This window comes from Colobus angolensis, unplaced genomic scaffold (genome assembly GCF_000951035.1).
Source record: "Colobus angolensis palliatus isolate OR3802 unplaced genomic scaffold, Cang.pa_1.0 Scaffold79, whole genome shotgun sequence".
Lineage (NCBI taxonomy): Eukaryota > Metazoa > Chordata > Mammalia > Primates > Cercopithecidae > Colobus > Colobus angolensis.
Genome location: NW_012121709.1, coordinates 1,902,102 through 1,919,406, shown reverse-complemented (window position 1 = coordinate 1,919,406; position 17,305 = coordinate 1,902,102). Strand labels below are relative to the sequence as shown.

Sequence of the window (17,305 nt, the reverse complement as noted above, 5' to 3'; positions counted from 1 at the left end):
GTGGGAGGGGAGTAAGGGAGAGCAGCAGAGATGAAGGGAGAGATGCAGAGAGACAGAGAGGAACGGACAGAGCAGAGAGACAGAAGCGGGAGAGAGAAGCAGGAAGAGAGAGAAGGAGAGGGAAAGGAGAGGAAGAGAGACAGACACAGATGGGCAGAAACGATGAGAGAGACAGAAAGAAGAGAGACCAGGAAATGGACTGAGAGACACAGATAGATGGTACAGAGACAGAGAGAGACTGAGAGACACAAAGGCGGAGACCTGGAGTGAAAACGAGGACTGTTGTATCCACACACTCGGAATCATTTTCCAGCCTTTGAAAAATGCATCAGGAATGTGGGTGCCCATGTTGAGTCCTGAACTTAGAAAAAGCTCTGCCTCCACCTCCCACTTTGGCCCCCATCTACGGGGAGATTCCCTGGCCCTGGAGTTCCTGGGGAGGGGTTAGTGACCCTGGAAAAGAGGCACCATGGGCTTCTGGTCCTAAGAAAAATGGGCCAATTTTACTGAGCTGCCCTGTAAAATCTTAGACAAACCACCTCACTGCTCTGAGCCTCAGTTTCCCCATCTGTAACGTAAGAAGTGTTATAGATGGAGAGTCAGATCAGCCTATGGGCAATGAGCCCCCTGTTCCCCATTCAGGTTTTATTTTTAGTTGCATTAGTTGCCAGCATTTAAAAGTTGGGAGAGTTTGCAAAAAATGTTTAATTTCTGGGTTCTTAAAAAAATAGGAAAATCTATGCATGCTGGGCCTGTATTTCCACATGGCAGCCATGTGCTGGAAAGGAGTAGTAGTCCCTACTTTTAAGCAGAGTATGAGGTCTCCAGTTTACCACAGTTTCCACCATTCCCTGTTGTCTTACACCCAGCTGCTTTTCACACCTTCATGGTGACTGCCTGCCCTCTATAGGAATTTGTGTTTTTTTTGTTTGTTTTTTGGAGACGGAGTCTCACTCTGTCACACTGGCTGGAGTATGGTGGTGTGATCACAGCCCACTGCAGCCTCGACCTCCCTTCTGGGCTTCAGTGATCTTCCCACCTCAGCCTCCTGAATAGCTGGAACTATAGGTATATACAGTCACACCCGACTAATTTTTGTATTTTTTGTAGAGATGGGTTTCATCATGTTGCCCAAGCCAGTCTCCAATTCCTGGGCTTAAGCGATCCTCCTGCCTCAGCCTCCCAGAGTGCTGGTGAACTTTCAAACTCTGCAAATAAACTCCAGGATCCTTATGGCTCTAGCAATCTATTAACACATGGATTGTAGACCTCATACCTCAGTCACCATGGTTTTGGGCACCTAGGATAATAGAGTTCATGGGAGTGATCACAGAGTCAGAGCAAACTATACGGCCATCCTCATACGCACAGTCGGTGCTCAGTAAATGTTTAATTAATACAGGAAGATGAGCCAAAATGATTAGGGAGACTGAAATGAGAACCATTATGGGAAATAAGGTAGCTTTTTGAGAAAATGAACTTGTACCACTGGGCACTGAGGATAAAAGTGACCTGCTTGGGAGAATCCCAGGAAGCAGATGGGAGGGAATTTGTAAGGAGGGAAAGAGCTGCTTTCAAAGAGGCCATCTTGAAGTCCGCTATCTTGGCACCTTCCTCATACCCACCAGGGCACTTGTCACAATCTGGAAGTTTTTGTTTGTGTATTGGCCTGTGTGTGGCCTCTCCTCCCTGAGGAGACTGTGAACTCCACGAGGATAGAAACTACATCTGGCACAGCCAGTGCTGTAGCCCCAGCACCCAGCACATAGTGGCTGCTTAGGAAACTCTGGATGAATAAAGGAGGGAATGAGTCCCCTTTTCTCACGTATTTCTTCTCCCATTTTTGCTCTGAGTGTTTGAAAGCTGAGTCCCGTCCTCATACTTTATTTATTGATGATGATGATGATGATGATGATGAAGACAAGGTCTCGCTTTGTTGCCCAGGCTGCAGTGCAGTGGTGTGATTATGGCTCACTGCAGCCTCCACCTCCCAGGCTGAAGTGATCCTCCCACTTCAGCCTCCCGAGTAGCTGGGACTACAGACGTGCACCACCATGCCTGGCTAATTTTTTATTTTTATTTTTGTAGAGGTGGGTCTCATCATGTTGCCCAGGCTGGTCTCAAACTCCTGAGCTCAAGGGATCCTCCTGCCTCCACCTCCGAAAGTGCTGGGATTACAGATGTGAGCTACTGTGCTCGGTCCCTCATGCTGTGTTATTAAATGCAAGCAGTTTGCTTTTATGTTTTGTTCATTTAAGGGAGCACTTCCCTTACTAGGGGTGCCAATAATGTGACCCTGGGCTAGTAAGAGGCACTTAATGTCTCTGAACTTCAATTTCCTCACCTTCAAAGTAGGGCTAATACCTTCATTCTGAGACTGTTCTAAAATGTAGGCGACAGGTCTGTAACAGTGTCTGGCATGAAATAGGTGCTCAATAAGTAGAAGCAATTTTAATGGTTGTAGACACTGGTAATCTACCAGCATGTGGTAGTCATATAAGTAATAAGAAGACCCAAGGGAAGAGGCAAATCTTGGGGTGATGTGGAGAGAGGGAAGAATTTGGAATTCCTTTAGCAACATTCCTCTTAGGCAGAGCTGTGATCCCAAGAGAATTTTCCTTTCTCAATTTTAGGATTTTGAAGCTTTGCTATTGAGGAGGTTGGTGGATTCATCCTCCACCTTTACTATCTTACAGTTCTGGAGGTCAAAAGCCTGACATGGGACTCGCTGTGCTAAAAATCAAGAACTGCACCCTTAGAAACTTAGGGAAGAATTATTTCCTTGCCTTTTCCAGCTTCTAGAAGCTGCCCTTAATCCTTGGCTCATGGCCCCTTCCTTCATCTTCAAAGCCAGCAATGTTTTGAGCTGAGTCTTTCTCCCATTGCCATCTCTGCTTGTCCCTGTCTCATCCCCTCCCTTCCACTTATCAGAGCTCTCGTGGTTACACGGGGCCCACCAGATAGTCCAGCATGGTCTTCCTGTTTTGAGGTCAGCTGGTTAGCAACCTTCACTTCATCTGCACCCTTAATTCCCTTTGCCGTGTAACTGAACATTTCACAGGCTCTGGAGATTAGGAAATGGATAGCTTTAGGGGTCATCATTCTGCCTACCACATCGCTCCTGCGGTCAACCCTTTGCGACAGTGAGGGACAGTGGATGCTGTTGCAGTCTTCTGGTCTTCAGTAGACAATTCTGGAAAGCATTCTCTACACCCCTCAACAGGTTCCAGAGAAATCAAGTCTTTGTTGTCTGTAGTGGCACTTTTACATTGACGTTCCTCCTTCCCTGACTTCCTCTCCCTCATCCCTCACTCCTGCTTCCAGAGATCGCTGGTCAAATAAGTTATCTGCGCCCAAGTCCTTGTCTCAAGCTCTTTCAGGAGAATCCAAACTAAAACAGTTCTGGCCAGGTGCAGTGGCTCACGCCTGTCATCCCAACACTTTGGGAAGCCGAGGTGGGCGGATCACTTGAGGTTAGGAGTTCAAGACCAATCTGGCCAATATGGCAAAACCCCATCTCTACTAAAAAGACAAAAAAGCTGGGCATGGTGGTGGGCGCCTATAATCTCAGCTAAGGAGACTGAGGCAGGAGAATCACTTGAACCTTGGAGGCGGAGGTTGCAGTGAGCCGAGATCACACCACTGCAGTCCAGTCTGAGTGACAGAGTGAGACTCTGTCTCAAAAACATAAAATAAAATAAACGGTTCTCCGTAAATGTTGGCTATTACATTGGTCAAGCTAGATGTGATAGATACCTGGCACAAAGTGGCTTAAGCAAAAAGCAATTTATTTTCTCATTGACTGAAAAGCTAATGGTTATATCTAAGACTTCAGGCACAGCTGGATCCAGGTCCTCAAACAATGGCCTCAAGAGTTTGTCTTTTTTGAAACCTCACTTGTACTTTCCTCTGTGTTGACTTCAACCTCAGGCACCCTTTCCCCATACATTGGCAATGATGGTCTCCAGTTGCTCAGCCAGTGACCACAACAAAATGATAAAATGATTGTGACTTTTACCTGATAGTGCCAGGAAAGGCACAAACAGGCATCCTTGTTCCTCAGTTCTGATTGACTCATCTTGGGGCACATGCCTGTGCCTGGACCAGTCACTATGGGAGAGGGGGTGTGGCACTGCCGTTGGCCTTGGGTCACACGAGTTGGGGGTGGAGTCAGCTACGAGTTGGGGGTGGAGTCAGCTACATCAAGGCCACCTGGCCTGAGAGGGAGCAAGCTACGGTTCCCCTAAAAACACTGGAGTGCTTCTCACATAACAAGGAATCAAGTACAAATCGCAGACGTCCTCTACAAGTGAGATCATCATGTACTGTTAATTTTAGGTAAATCTCTCGCAAGGATGGGAGACAAGATGCCACCCAGCAGGTGGAGGCCTGGAGCTGGGAGGACGGGAAGCCAGGCGTTGTGCCAGTCATCAGTGCCAACCGGTCCTGGCTGCAGGGAATTCTTGGGATCAGAAATCCACAGTCTGAGAACTTGTCTATAATTTTGCAATTTCTATTTTCTTTGCTACAAAGCAGAGAGAAAGCCAAAAGAAAATAAAGTTCCTCTCAAAAATGCCAGGCTGTTTGAGCCGGATAAAATGGCATATGAAGAGTGAAAGAGCCTTTTGTTGAGGCTTGGGGAGAAAGAAAAAGGGGCTGAGAGCAAGGGAAAATGTACGGAAAGTCCCCCTCCCCTACCTGGGGAAGAGACAAAACAGAGATGAGAGGGAGAAGAGGGTTCCTCTTGCATGAGCTGAGCCCAGGGAAGGTTTGAGTGTCATTGATCATCAGGGATCATACAGACCTGGATGAGACACTCTCCTGCCACTTTCTAGTGGTGTGGGCTTGGGTATGTTTTAGAAACTCTCTGAGCCACGGTTTTCCCATCTGTAAAATGGGGCTGGTAATAGTACTTCCTCATATGCCTTAGGTGAAGATTGAATGAAATAACATATACAAAGCCATTAGCGTAACATGCTTGGCATGTGATAAGGGTTCAAGAATTAATAGTAACTGTTATTAGGATTGCCATTTTTACTCTGATTCCTTATACCTGTCAATAGTCAGGGTCTTCTGTCTCAAGGAAAACGGGTTCCCAGCTTGCTTTTAACCAGAAGGTGGGAAGCGCAGCGGGCACAGAGACCTAGTATGCTGTGTTCGTCCCCCATTACTGCTGTCACAAATTACCACGAACCTGGTGGCTTACAGTAACAAACATTTATTCTCTTACAGTTCTGAAGGTCAGAAGTCCTGAGACTGGGCATAGTGGTGCATGCCCGTAGTCCCAGCTACTTGGGAGGCTGAGGCAGGAGGATCGCTTGAGTCCGGGAGTTCAGGGCTAGCCTCGGCAATAGAGCCAAGGGTCAGACCCACACCAAAAGACTCACCCAGCCAACTCACAGAGTCACAAACAAAATCAATCATTGTTCTGAGTTTTGATAGAGTTTTTTTTTTAAGACCCTATCTCTTAAAAAACAAAAAAAGTCCTAAAATCAAGGCATTGGTAGGGCTACATTCCTCCTGGAGGCTCTAGGGGAGCATCTGTTTCTTTGCCTTTTCCAGCTTGTAGAGGCCACCTACATTCCTTGGCCTGTAGCTCCTTCTTCCTTCTTCAAGGTCAGCTGTGTAGCATCTTCTCGTCTCTCTCTCTCTGCGTCCATCATCACTTCTCCTTCTCTGACTCTGCCTCCCTCTTATAAAGATCCTTGTGGCAACATTGGACTCACCCAGATAATCCAGGACCATTTCCCCAGCTCAAGATCTTTAACTGAATCACACCCACAAAATCTTTTTTGCCATGGAAGGTCACATAGTCAAAGGTTCTGGAGATTAGGATGTGGACATTTGGCGGCGGGGGGTGGGGGGGGCATTATTTAGTGTGGCACCTATGCTAAGCCTAGACAACAGGAAGGCACCTAAGCTGAGTTGGCTTTGGGTCAGTTGGTGTTTATGACGCAGCAACCCACCCCCAAATTTAGGACTCAGAATAACGATTGATTTTGTCTGTGACTCTGTGAGTTGGCTGGGTGACAGTGTTGGTGTGGGCTGGCTCTGCTGGTCTTGGCCAGTCTTGCTCACGTATCTGCAGGCAGCTGGTAGGTTGAACATTGGCTGAATGATCTAGGCCTCACTCCCATGTCTGGCGGCTGGCTGGCTGTCTGCAGGGATAGGGGTCTCTCATCATCCAACAGGCTGGCGCAGGATTCCTTGCTTGTAGGCATCGGGTTCCAAGAGCAGAAGCTACAAGGCCACTTAAGGCTGAGGCTTGAAATGGGCACAACATTACTTCCCCTGCATTCTGGAGACAAAGCAAGACACAGAGCCAGGTCAGGTTCAAGGACTGGGGAAACAGACTCTACCTCCTAATAGGAAGAGCTCCTAGATATCATGGCCATTTCTGCAGTCCACCACAGGGCCAGTGCCAGGCGCTGTGCTAAGTGCTTTCATTACACTATCTCATTCCATCCTCATAATAACCCTTTGAGATAATAAGCACCATTTAGAGGTCCCCAACTTATAGACGGAAACACTAAAGCTCACAGAGGTGCAGCCATTTGCCTGAGGTCGAACAGCTAGTGAGTGGCAGAGTGGGGACTTAGCCCTTATGTCATGAGCCACAATAGACCCTTCTAGCAAAAGACATGCATTTAGAGATGGCTGACCAGCATTAGAGAGGCTGGCTAGAGACATGAGTCTCACTTGATACTGTTGCCCAAGCACTGAACTCACCAGCTCTGCTGCTAACCCCTACGTGGCTTCCCAGGCCCCATCTCCTGGGAGGCTGAGGGGATTCCCAGCAGGGCATCTTTTTTGAGGAGCTGGGAGCCCTTCCCTCACCCATCCAGGAATGTGGGAAATGGGCCTATCACTTATTGCTCCTTTTCCACCTATGCAGGAAAGGGAGGAAGGACAGCTGGCTGGGGTGGAGGTGCCTGTCACTTTCCCCGTGAGTCTGACGTTTTTGTCCCATCTCCTCTACCCCCACGTGGATTCAAGCCCCCACTGCTTCTAACCTGGATGACAAGAGAGCCTCCTCCCTGGTCTCGCTGCTTCCATCCTGGCCTTACTGCCCCCCACATCCATTTCCCACTTGGTGGCCAGGATGAGCCTCTGACAACCTAAGTCAGATCCTATCACTCCTTCCACGGCTCCCATCTCACTCAGGCTAAAACCAAGCACCTACCAGATCCTGCCTGTGACCTCTCTGATCTCCCCTGATCCCTACCACCCTGGCCTGGGCGCCCCAGGTACCCGCCCACTCAAGGGACTCCAACCTGCCTGGAACATTCTCTAGATAGCCATATGGCTCACTCCTTTAGTTCATGCCAGTGGCTTCTCAAATGTCCCTTTGCCCCAGCGAGGCACAGTGGCTCACACCTTTAATCCCAGCACTTTGGGAGGCTGAGATGGAAAGATTACCTTGAGGCCAGGAGTTCAAGACCATCCTGGGCAACATAGCAAGACCCCCATCTCTACAAATGTCCCTTTGCAGGGAGGTGGGGTTTTTCCCTCCCCTTCCCTCTCCTCCTCCCCTCCCCTCCCCTCCCCTCCTCTCCTTTTTTTCCTTCTAAAATAGTGACCCTTATCTTTCTTGTCTGGCCTTTTATTCTGTTTTGCTCTTCCTCCATAGTATGTCCTCCTAGACATGATTCTGTGTGTCGATGTATTTATTTACCATCTGCCGCCTCCAACAGACTGTCACTTCCACCAGGGCAGGATTTCTTTTTCTACCTATTCTCTGCTGTGTTCCTAGTGCTAAGGCAGTGCCTGGTGTTGACACATAGTAGTTGCTCAGTAAATACACTTTGTGCTGATAAATGAATGAACAAACGAGTGAATGAATGGCAGTAACCCCCCAGACCCCTTGCTCTCTGGGGGCACTGGGCACAGGAGGAGCCTTATGGGAGCTAAGAGCCGAGAGGACCCTCATGGTGCAGGTAGTTCTTACCTGGATTCCCCATGGGTTGAGGCACCAACAGGAGAGAGGGTGGCCAGCTCTGTGAAGTCACTGCCCTCAGCGTTTCTCCTTACAGCATCCCCTCCCCCACCTCCTTGGACATTCATTCTTCCATTGCTGGCCACTGCTCATTAAGCAGGATCTGCTCTGTCTCCTGAATCTTCTCTGAAAGAGGCTTCTCCCAGCTTGTAGTAGAAACTCCTTGCAGGTGAAGATGGCGAGGAGGTTGGCCCTGAAATAGCCCAGCCCCTTGAAGAGACAAGCGGGGAGGAGCGTCATTCAGGTGCTTCTCTGGGATATGAACCAGGTCGGCCTCTCTCTGAGGGGCAGTGCTGACCACTCAGAGGCGGCAGTGCCTGTGGAGAAAAGGGAGAAGGAGTCCTGAATCTGGGCCCTGCAATCACCTGTGCATTTGGCCTCGGGGGAGTTGCTTAAACTCTCTGTGCCTTGGTTTCCTCATTTGCAGAGTGGGCATCATGCTATCTAACTTACAATATACAATGTGCACTATGGCTTGAAGCTTCCAATGCCTGCGGGGGCTGGGCAGGTGGGAAGACAGGTGAAAGGGGTTCAGGGATGGGCAGCATGTGAGCCCCGGCCCCTGTATGGGGGTGGCCACTGTTCAGTCTTTGCCATGCAGGAAGAGGGTCTCAGAAAAGCCAAATGTGCCAATTTTGCTTAAACCAGATTTTGCTTAAAGGTGAAATTTTTTTATTTTTAAAAACGACAGCACATTCAGATTAAAAGCATTAAAAGGGATACAAGAAATATGTCTGTTAACAAGTTTGCAACCTGTGTTTCAGCCCAGCTATAGAGGGGAAACTCAGGCAAAGAGAATGGGAGCTGGTCACCCAGAAAGATAGAGGAAGTGTTTGTTAACACTTATAGAGGGAGGGCAAGGGACAGACAACCCCTGATCCACTTTTGCTTTGGGGGATCAGAAGGCTGTGGCTGCCTTTAGAACTGGTTCGTACTGAAACACAGAGACCTCCTTCTTTCCTCCCCTCTCCCATGATGAGGGATGGTGTCTTAGACCATGTGGACTGCTGTAGCAAAAATACCATAGGCTGGTTGACTTATAAACAAGAGAAATTTATTGCTGTTAGTTCTGGAGGCTGGAAAGTCCAAGATCAAGATGGCAGCAGCTCAGGTGTCTGGTGAGGACTAGTTTTCTAGTTCGTGGATGGCACCTTCTAGCTGTGTCCTCACATGGTGGGAGGGGTAAGGGATTTTTCAGGGGTCTCTTTTATAAGAGGACTAATCTCATTCATGAGGGCTCCACCCTCATGACCTAACCACCCTCCAAAGGCCCACCTCCTAATACCATCGCTTTAAGGGCAAGGAATTTTGGGGGCACACAAACATTAGACCACAGCAGATGGCATGGATGGGATTGAGGGAGAGAAAGTGTCAGAGCCGACATAGAAGTTTCTATTCTCTTTTTTGTCCCCCTACTTGGTGACTAAACAACATTTCTCCAATCTGGTTGGGGTGGGAATCTGTTGGATGGGGTAGATAGGAGTGAGGTCTTCCAGCCTGGCTTGACCTCCATTTTCCAGGATAATGTTCATCTTAAAATAACCTACTTCAATGAACATTCAGCCAAAAGACAAAATGAAGGCATTGCTAGGTAGTGTGCAGCCACTCTGTCATAGTCTTTTTTTTTTTTTTCTAATGAACACAAATTCCTTGACTCTCTTCTTACTGAGAAGTGAGGTCTATGTCCCCCGACTAGAATTTGGATGAGCTTGTGACTCACTTATAGCCAAGAATATGGAAGAAGTGATGCTGTGTGATCTCCTCATGCCTGTGAGCCTCTCTCTGAGAAGTTCAGCACCCCTCAGCCCAGCGTGCTGAAGAAGCCACGTGGAGAAGTCCCTGTTGTCAGGGAGCCAGCATTACCTGCCAGTCACCAGAAGTGAGCCAATCAGAAGTGAGCCATCTCAGACATCCAGCCCAGCTGAGCCTTCAACTGGCTGCTGACCCAACCAACATGTGAACTGCAACCGCATGAGAGACCCTCAAGTGAGAACAGCCCAGCTGAGCCTTTCCCAAGTTCCTGGCCCACAAAACCCAGAACAAAATAAAATGAGTGTTTTAAGCCTTTAAGGAGCAGGGTAATTTGTTACACAGCAACAGTAACTGGGACACATTCCCAAACCTAACTAGGAGGAAATTTCCTCTTGATAAAAATGCTGGTTTTTAAAATTCATCCTAGACCTTCATAAGTCATAATCTTCTGTGGATAAGGTGTAAGAATCTGCATTTTTTTTTTAAAGACAAGCTCTCCCACCCCAGGTGATTCAGATGCACAGCCAGCTTTGGAAATTTAAGACCTTGGAAGAGAGTCACATTGCCTCTCTGAGTCTTAGCTTCCTTGTCTGTGAATTGGGGAGGAGTGAGGGTTGGTGTGAGTATCAAAGAAGACGCTGCAGGTAAAGTCTTTAATAAGGCCAGCCAGGCGTGGTGGCTCATGCCTGTAATCCCAGCACTTTGGGAGGCCAAGGCGGGCAGATCCTGAGGTCAGGAGTTCAGCCTGGCCAATATGATGAAACACTGTCTCTACTAAAAATACAAAAAAAACTAGCCAGGTATGGTGGCAGGCACCTGTAGTCCCAGCTACTCAGGAGGCTGAGGCAGGAGAATCGCTTGAGCCCGGGAGGCGGAGGTTGCAGTGAGCTGAGATCGCACCACTGCTCTCCAGCCTGAGTGACAGAGCGAGACTCTGAAAACAACCAAAAAAACAAACAAAAACAAACAACAAAGAAACGGCTTTAATAAGGCCAAGGCATATGGAAAGGACTCAGGATTGGAATTGAAGAATTAACCGTGGTATCAGTATCATTGATACCAATACTGTTGTTTTTTTGTAACTACTTCACTATCATGGGTTGAATAGTGGCATCAAAAAGATATGTCCGGTTCCTAACCCCTGATGCCTGTGAATGTGACCTTATTTGGAAATAGAGTCTTTGCAGATGTAGTTAAAGATCTCAAGATGAGCTTGTCCTAGATTTAGGGTGGGTCTTCCACCAATGACAAGTGTCCTTTTAAGATACAGGAAAGGAGAAGAAGACCACGTGCAGACCCACAGGAAGATGGAGGCAGAGACTGGAGTGAAGGAGCCACAAGCCAAGGAATGGCTGGAGCCACCAGGAGCTGAAAGAGGCAACAGGTAATCCTCCCCTGGCGACTTCAGAGGGAGCATGGCCCTGCTGACACCTTGATTTTGGATTTCTGGCCACATAGTTTGTAGCAGTTTATTACAGCTGCACTTGGAAGCTAATGCACCACTGTTCAGCAGGCACCACACTCAGCACTGGAAACAGCAAAGTGAGGAAGGGGCCCGGTGTTTCCCTAGACACAATGTCCTCAAAAGCAAGAGCTATCCTGTGACGATTCAGAGAAGGGACATGGAGTCACAGTGATGAACACAGGTGTCTATGACTTCCACCGAACCTAGAGAAGCCTTCCTCAAGTGGGCACTTCTTCCATCACCCTCCAATGAGAACTAGGAACTTGAATGCTCAATTCTAACGCAACAGTAGATCACAGGCTCTTTGCCTTCTGATGCTGACCTGAGTGTAGCCATAGAGCTTCGAGAATCGAGACCAGAATGCTATGAATTCATCCACTCACCAAATATTTCCAGAGGGCCCCTTCTGTAAAAGGAGCCAGGCCAGGCACAAGGTCCCTGCCCACACCAAGTCGAGAGCCTGGAGGAGGCTGCGGACCAGTGCACGGACACACAGGGTGGGAAGGCAGCTGTTGGAGGCAGGGTGGTGCTGTGGTTAGGATTCTGGCTCTGAAGCCTGCCTGAGTTGGGATTCCAGCTTTATCACTCCCTGACTGTGTGGCCTTGGGCAAGCCACTTAACCCTTTTATGTCTCTGTTCCCTCATCTCTAAATGGGGGACAACAATCACACCGCCTTCAGAGGTTGGTGCTTGTGAGGACTAAATGAGAAAAACCAGGCAAGTACTGAGCACAGTGCCTGGCACAGAGTAAGTGATGAATAGAGGCGTCAGGTGATGAAGAAGGCTGGGGGTGGGTAGGAGAGATTGTTCTGGCAGGGGGAACAGCAAGTGCAAAGGCCTGGAGGGAACACAAGGATGGCAGCTTTAGATACCAGATGGCTCCGGCAAGCCAGAGCCCAGAGGACAGAAGGTCCTAACCTAGTCTGGGTCACAGCCCAAACTGAGAAAGCCAAAATCAGGAAAATGCACCTAGTACTCACCAAATACCATCCCTGATTTCAGGCGAGTCATGGACCAGGTTACCAACCACAGCTCTATTGACATTTTGGGCCAGATAATTATTTGGGGTAGCGACTGTCCTGTGCATTGTAGGATGTTAGCACCATCTTTGACCTCCACCCACTAAAGGCCACTAGCACCTCCTGCCCCAGTTGTTATGACCAGACTGTCTCCAGACATTGCCAAATGCCTCCTAGGGACACAATTACCCTTGGTTGAGAACCAAGGCCCTAAACCATCTCTCTCAGATCCTGCAGCCTGGGCCACCTGCCTCTTTCCATCTCTCCTGAAATGTGGCTACCAGATATGGGATGGATGCTCATCTTGACTGTACTGTCCTGGAGGAGCCTGGGCAGAGGAAGCGGCGCTGGAAAAGGAGTCATTTAGGAGCTTAAGGCACTCAGAGAACTTACTAAAACACCAAATCTCAGGTCCCACCAGGGGCATGGATTCAAGCAGTGCAGTAGCATGGAGATGTGCTGCCTTCCCTTCAAGAAAAGCCTCTTGTCCCGCTGCAGGGGTGTGGTCTGTGGATAACTTCTAGCTCATCCGTGTTTGCTTCCTTCAAGGTCCTGCTTTTTCTGGGCTGCCCTGGCCAGTGGCTGAGTGAGGCCCTGGGAGATGAGGGCATGATCTCCTTAGGATGGCACCTGGCCAGTGAGCATGGCAGTGGCACCAGGGCCATGGTCATTTCTGCCCAACTCAGGACTCCTCTAACCACCTTTGATCTGCAGCTCCCCACTGGGCTGGCAGAAATGTGTCATATCTGCACATTTGTGGTCTGACCTGACTCCATGCCACATCCTGCTTCCTCCCTTTGTTTCTTCCAGGTGTTAGAGCCCAGCAAACCCTTTGCACTTCCAACTAACATAGATGCTCAGGGTAGAGCCTAGAAATCTGAGTTTCAAAATTGTTCCCCAAGTAAGGCCATTGCTCAGTGAGGTCTGAGAGCCTCCAGGCTAAACAGACTCCCAGTTCTGTGCCAGCACTGACATTCTAGGGTTTTATGATTTGGGAGAAACTTGATTTGGCCTGGGGGTGTGTTTGCATGGGTGCAATAAACCATGCTGTCATGGGTTTTATGGTTTCCTTCTCTGGGCACTGCTGGCAGTGAATTTGAAAGGCTTCCCACCTGAAGAGGGAGAAGAAACCTGGGCTTGCATTGTTCTGATTCGAGCTCCTACCTAGAGGAAGGGTTCTCTCTAGGTCTGATAACTTTCTCATTAGAAAGAGTCAGGAGCCGTCATTGTCCCCATTTTGCAGATGAGGGGAAAAGTATACCCTAAAGGAAGGAATAAGGACTTCAGAGTCTGCAGATAGTTTGTGGTGGACTTTAAGATAATCACTTACTCTCCCTGAGCCTCAGTTTCCTCATCTGCAAAATGAGGCAGTCAGTCATTCGTGAACTTTATTGAGTCCTTACTGTGTTGAGCACAGTTACCAGGAATGGGGATTCAGCTATGAATAAGACAAGTAAGATGGAACACACGTCATGGGGTTTGCATTCTAGAAGGGAGATGGGCAATAGATAGATGAACAAATAGTTTCAGATAGAGTGAGTGCTATGAAGACGGAGAAATGGGGTGATGGGGCAATGATGAGAACTGGGGTGAGGGTAGGCAGTAACTGGATGACGAGAGACAGCGACATTTAAATGAGACCTCAAGGATGAGAAGAAATTATCCACTGGAGGAGCTGGGGGAATGGTGTGCCAGGCAGAGGGAACAGCAAATGCAGAAACCTGAAATGGGGAGGGAACGAGCTTGGTGTGGGAAAGGAACCTCCCAGAGGTGCAGCGGGTGAGGGGATGAGGGTGGAAAGGTTTCCCGCTTCCATGAGAACTTCAGCTATTACTGTCTCTGAGAGGGGCAGCTCCTGGAGTTTACAGCAGAAGAAAGCCGTGGTGAAGCTCACTTAGAAAATGACTAAGGCTTACTTAGAAGATAATTCACTTTGGCTCCCTTAGGAAAGGACTAAGGCTCACTTAGGAGCTTCCATTTTTAGGATAAAGGACTTGCCCAAGGCCACAAAGCCTACCACCCCAGTTTCTTCTCCCAGTCATTCCCCTCTAGCACAGGAGAAGGCAAACCAGGCTGGGAAGTGCAGAGGCAGACCCCAATACAGCCGGTGTTCCTCCAAGCAGACCAAGTTGGGACAGAAGGGGCAACAAATCAGCCCCACAGAGCAAAGCACATGGAGCACTTTGAGGACCTGGACTGCTTCTGACCACGGGGTCACATGGCCAGCTCTAACTACCCCTCCCCATGGAGGGAGATCTGGGCTAATTGCCAGGGAGACTGGGATTATAAATTGTGTGGGGTTGGACAGAGGGAAAGTAGAGGCTGGCATGTAGCTTTAAACGGGTTTCTCCAACTCTGAGGTCTCCCTTTTGTTCCTTAAGCTTTTGTAACCCACAGCTTTACAGTCCCCAGAGAACTGTGCCTGAACTCACTGGTGAATTGGAATTTTCTTCTTTCGTTATTTTATTTACTTATTTTCCAGTTTTATTGAGGTATAATTGAAAAGTTAAAATGGCATATGTTCAAGATGTCCAATGTGATGATTTGATATGTGAATACACTGCAAAATGATTACCACAATCAAGTTAATTTTTTTAGTGGCCACTCTGGGCAAGGGAGGTACAGTTCCTGGTTTTGAGGCTGTTGTTTTGTTTTGTTTTTGTTTCTGGGAAGCTGCAGCCTCCATGACTGGACACCCGCATTTCTTGGGAAGCTTTTGAACGCTGTGACTTCTAGTCTCACCATTACCCCTCCACTTCAGGCTCTCATGGGTTCAGTCCTGGATGCTGTAACAACTTCTTCTCTCTCTTCCCAGGTGCTAGCCAGGATCACTTCCTCCCAAGTCATCCCAGATGGAGGGCAGGAGGGAGAATGAAATGAAAGAGAGAGGGAGAGAAAGGAAGGAAGAGAAGGAGGGAAAACGGAAGGATGTATGGATTTGGATGTATGGGTTCCATTCTTTCTACCCTGGCAAATGCTTACTCATCCTTCAGTGTCCATCCAAAATGGCACCTCCTCCTGGGCACCATCTCCAGAGTCTCTTTCAAGCAGGTAGCTACATCCCACAAAATAACCACCCATCTGACCATGCAAGTGTGCGGGGGAATGAAGACCAGCCTGGGAATCTGAGATGAATGTCTTGCTTCTTGCTCTGCCACTAACTCACAGGGTACCCCAAGCAAGTCCCTTCACCTCCTAGGTCTCAGTTTCTCCATTTATACCACTAAGGCAGTGGACTTGATGGCCTCAAGTCTCAACATTTTTATTCCCTGAAAAGAAACTCTTGGTGCTGAGTGGTCTTCTTCTGCCCTGGCATCTCACCTTTCAAACACTTGTCTCTTCTCACCACACCCACCACTTAGTATGTGCTCTTGGAGAACACCCAGGACTCAGGGTCTCTGCACACATCATGAGTCCAGCTCAGCATTTGCGGTGGAATCAGAGGAAAGGAAGGAGAGTGGAGAGAATAGTCAGTATTTTGGCAAGCTCATCATACCTTCCCCCTTTGTCTAGAAACTTCAACCCAATTTCCCTTTGAAGGCACTACCTCCTTCCCCCAGTCATGAATGAGTACAGGTCTCAAGCCTGGACAACCAATTGCACAGTGATTGGTTCAACTCTGGACCTGTGACTCAAGCCAGACCAAGGGAGAGACATGCAGAGCTTTGCCTGGAACTATTCTGAAAGGGGCACTCTTTTTCTGCTGGGCTACGGATAATATGTGCATCCATGATAGGAGAGCCTGCCTGATAATGAAGCTAATAAGAGAAGAGCAGAGCCAAGAGTTGCTGGGAGAGCAGATGCCTGAAAATATCATTTGCACCTGAAGCCACTACTATCTCCTGGACTTGCGGTTACTTGAGTCCATAAATACCCTTTGGCATTAAGCCAGATTGCATCTTAAGGCATATAGAAATAAGAGAAATGAAAAAAGAAATGAGAAAAGAAATTGAAAAGAGAGACAGCAGAGAACTGATTTTCTACTGAAGCCTCCAGAAGGAATCAACTCTGCCAACACCTTGATTTTGGACTTTTGGCCTTCAGAACTGTGAAATGATAGACGTCTGTTATTTTAAGGCACCTAGTGTGTAACATTTCGTCATGACAGCCCTAGGAAATGAATACACGGAGGAAAATCCTACAGCACAGAGACATGGAGGTGCCAGGATGCCCTCTCTGCCTGAAGAGTAGACGTAGATGAGGCTGGAATTGTCCATCCCAGCTGCCCAGACCCATGTGCCTTTGTTTTATGTAGTTACAGCACCTGTGATACATATTTGCTATCATGTATGTCACTATGAACCTCCTCTGGAGGACGGAGAAGTCAAATACCTTAATTATTCCCACACAAGCTTGCGTGAACAGATAATCATCACTACGAGTATATTGTGTGCCTGCTAAGCACCAGGCCTGAGATAAGGAAGCATTTGCTGTGGTGAGTGTCCCCTCCAAAGCTCATGCTAAAATTTAATTGCCATTGCAACAGTGTTGCAAGGTGAGAACTTTAAGAGATGATCAGGTCATGAGAACTCTGCCCTCCCTCGTGAGTCGATTAATACTGTTATCACAGTAGCGGACCCCCCTTTTCTCTTGCTGTCTGTCTCTCATGTTAGCTTGTGCTTCTGCCTTTCATCATGGAATAACACAGCAAGAAGCCCCTCACCAGAGGCACCTTGATATTGGACTTCCCAGCCTCCAGAACTGTGAGAAATACGTGTCTTTTCCTTATAAATTACCCAGTATATGGTATTCTGTTATAGCGGTGGAAAATGGACTAAGACAGCATTTTGCGTACATTATCTGTCTTATTAAAAATAATGTTTTTACCCAGGAACATAGATGCAAGTTGCCCTGAATATACATTATCTCCCTACATTATCTCTTTTAATCCTCACCTATTAGGTAGATATTGATATTATCCCCATTTTGCAGGCAAAACCTCAGACTCCCAAAGAACTCCTGCATTGAGGAAAGTAAAACCAATAGCTACCATGTTCAGTGGTCCCCTTTACCCATGGTACAGTACAGTATGCTAAGATATTTTGAGAAAGAGAGAGGCCGCATTCACATATC

At 48.0% G+C, this 17,305-nt stretch overlaps 1 long non-coding RNA gene across 1 annotated transcript in view; it reads left to right on the top strand.

The window, feature by feature from the left end:
* LOC105502283 overlaps window positions 1-17,063 on the top strand; it is a 28,354-nt gene extending 11,291 nt beyond the window's left edge. The window contains exon 3 of the long non-coding RNA XR_001000312.1: window positions 15,048-17,063. This is a non-coding gene — a long non-coding RNA (uncharacterized LOC105502283). The remainder of the gene's footprint in view (window positions 1-15,047) is intronic.
* Window positions 17,064-17,305: the final 242 nt, after the last annotated feature.